A 3,187-nucleotide genomic window follows, 5' to 3' on the forward strand; every position below is an offset into this window, starting at 1 on the left:
ATTTGCTTTTGTTGCCAAAAACCAATGGACATTTGTATTTTATAATATTCTTATAAGTGAAAGGGATTATTACTAATACATACAGCTTTTCTGACTTACTTAGACATTTGAAGCAGGAATTTACCAAATAACACCTCACATAATAAGCACAGCTTTTTGAGAACCAAATTTATCATTTGTTGTTGAGAAAATATGACATTTTAATGTGTCCTAGAGGTATAAAGAGAATGATTATCACTTTTTCCTTTTGGATGATTTGAGAAGGGAAAATCCACTTAATGTCAACTTCCTGTGACAGTTGGCTCTTGATAAATATTACAATAAAACAGTAAATAACTGATTCAGGGAAGAGAAAGTAGCAAAACTAATTATCAAACTTGTAGAAAGGCAAATGCAATACAATGACGGCACAAAAATAAATTCAAAGGATTTTCACTGAGCCATTCGATCCAAACTTCTAAAATATGCTTTTGTTTTAACCAGTAGCAAAGTTTATTCAAGAAAGCAAAAGTGAAGAGTAGGAGGAAAACTGGCTATGAAGAGTGAGCTTGGGGCAAGTAAAGAGAAAAAGAAGGTGTGAGCAAAGATAAAAGTACACACTATATCCTGGAAACACAGTGAAGGCTATCATGGAAAGTTAACGATAGCCCTCAAATATGCTTAGTAACTCATATGAAAACTTCAGCTCTCTCCATTTGTGTCCCAGTAGGATTTAAAATGTACTGATTTGCAAACCTTGAGGTTGGTCTTGCATAGAATCATTTATGGAAATGTCTAGATCTTACTAGCAAGAGGATGCAAATTAGAAATTTGGATAAAGAGAATAAAAATTCTTTTTTTCGGTATCTTGGTATGTCAGTGCATTTTCAAGTGGACACTTGAGGAAGAAGTACATAAACACATTGAAGTTGGAAATTAGATATCACTAGATAGTTACAGTCTTACATTGTTAAGATGATGAAAAGGAAAACACAGCTCACCATGCCAGACAGTTATTTCTCTACTGAGTTTGAGAAGAAACCACTAAACATCTGGTTAACATGCAGTTTTATTCATAACGTTTTGTAATTCCTTCCTTAAATTCTAAAGTTTTCCAGCTGTCATATTTCATCTCTGCATCGTTCATCATGCATGATTTCTAGACTCAATATTTCTTCTCTCTAAAATCAATCGTGTTCATTTTTTAAAGTTTTCTTAACATTTATTTTCCATCTTCTCTTTTAGAAGGGTTTGAAGTGAACTATGTCAGTCGTCAACTGTTTGGTGAGTTCAGATTACTTGCGACCAGGCCCCAAGTGCATAGCAGTGTCCAGAGGATGCTTCTTAAGATGCACACTGTGTCCTACTCCAGAGATCTCTGCATCACTGGGACTCACCAGTCTGCTTTCTTCATCAGCATGCTGAGGCAGGTGAGCACCCATACCCTGAAAACTCCAAACTTGATCTAATCTGTGAACAGCAGTGAGAGAGATGCAATACCTCTGAGAAATTTAAAAACTTGTCTCAAGAGAAAGGGGCAAGGAGTAATGTTGATCAGGTTTAGGGAATCATTGTGCTAAATCTTTACACATGATGTCTGGATCTTACCGACATCTTCCGCTGGGTGGACATTATCATTGCAGTTCTAATAGAATAATTACTAAGTAGTGGAGATGGATATTCAACTTGATATTTTAGCTTTAATGTTCAATGGAATTACTCTATTATAATCTCATAAGAATCTTCATATCTTAAAAAAGTTACTAGTAATAAATATATTACAGTATAAGTCTGTGAAGTTTTGGTATGGAGAGGACAGGAATAAAAGACTTATAGGAGTGGGCGGGAGTGTACTGAGTGGATTTGGCCTTTCTGGCAATGCAGAGGCTCCGGGAGTCAGAGCTGATGCCTAGACATCAGAATTAGCTTTAGCAGAAGAGAAATGGAGGAGCCATAGAACGTAAGGATGAATTCAGGAAGGTCTGAGACCATGGAAAACTTGCCTGATCTCTACACTATTTTCCAAGGAGAGGTTGCTATGGTGACAGACTATGGAGCCTTTATCAAAATCCCAGGCTGTCAAAAGCAAGGTCTGGTCTATCGAACTCACATGTCATCTTGTCGAGTGGATAAGCCCTCTGAGGTAGTAGATGCCGGAGACAAAGTGTGGGTGAAGGTTATTGGTCGAGAGTTGAAAAATCATAGGATAAAAGTATCCCTCTCCATGAAAGTTGTCAGCCAAGGGACTGGGAAAGACTTCGATCCCAACAATGTTATTATTGAGCAAGAAGAGAGGAGGAGGCGGTCCTTCCAGGATTATGCTGGGCAGAAGATCACCCTTGAGGCTGTCCTTAACACTACCTGCAAGAAGTGTGGCTGTAAAGGCCAGTTTGCAAAAGACTGTTTCATGCAACCAGGTGGGACCAAATATTCTCTGATACCCAGTGAGGAAGAGGAGAAAGAAGAGGAAAAGTCAGCAGAATTTGAGAAGCCTAATCCCACAAGAAATTTGTCCAGAAAAAGAAAGAAGGAAAAGAAAAAAAAGAAACATAGAGATAAGAAGTCATCTGACTCTGACAGCTCAGACTCTGAGAATGATACTGGCAAAAGGGCAAGGCACACATCAAAAGACAGCAAGGCAGCAAAGAAGAAGAAAAAGAAAAAGAAGCATAAGAAGAAACACAAGGAGTGAGAGTAGAAGAGAGTGAGGGTGGGTATGGGTGAGGGAATATGGATCCAGGAGCTTTGTGCATTGAAGGCCTGGGCCCTGGAGAGACTCAGTAGTGAGCGAATGGCCTCCCACGCCCAATGACTTCACTCCTATGGGAGATGGTTTCCCCTCATGCAGCAGGAAAGTTTGGGAGTTGAGGTCAAAAGCAGCTGCCTGAATGAGTTGTTTCTTTATTGCACCTGACCCCTTTGCAAGTAACCCCTGCAGCCCACCCATTCATTCACCCATCTTCCTTCACTCAGCAGGTGGTCCTTTTACCCAGCTGCCACTGCCAGAGCTGGATTCCTTTGCAGGGATCTGGGCTAAAGCCACAGGAACTGCTGTGGAGCTGACCTCAGCTGTAGTTGGAGGAGTGATTGCCCCTTCCTATTGGACTGTCTTGAGCCAGTTGGCTTGTTGTCTCTGCTGCACCCACACAGGAGCAGAGGGAAAGTGGCAGTAGGAGGGAGAATGTGGTAAGAAGTGGTGCTCACTTTT

At 40.4% G+C, this 3,187-nt stretch overlaps 1 pseudogene; it reads left to right on the top strand.

Annotated features, from left to right (window-relative positions):
• The first annotated feature begins 1,881 nt into the window (after positions 1 to 1,881).
• LOC101723092 (zinc finger CCHC domain-containing protein 17 pseudogene) lies at positions 1,882 to 2,722 on the top strand (annotated as a pseudogene).
• The last annotated feature ends 465 nt before the right edge of the window (positions 2,723 to 3,187 follow it).

This window comes from Heterocephalus glaber, unplaced genomic scaffold (assembly GCF_053883595.1).
Source record: "Heterocephalus glaber isolate CG9 unplaced genomic scaffold, H.glaber_assembly_v1.0 deba00000594, whole genome shotgun sequence".
Taxonomy (NCBI): domain Eukaryota; kingdom Metazoa; phylum Chordata; class Mammalia; order Rodentia; family Bathyergidae; genus Heterocephalus; species Heterocephalus glaber.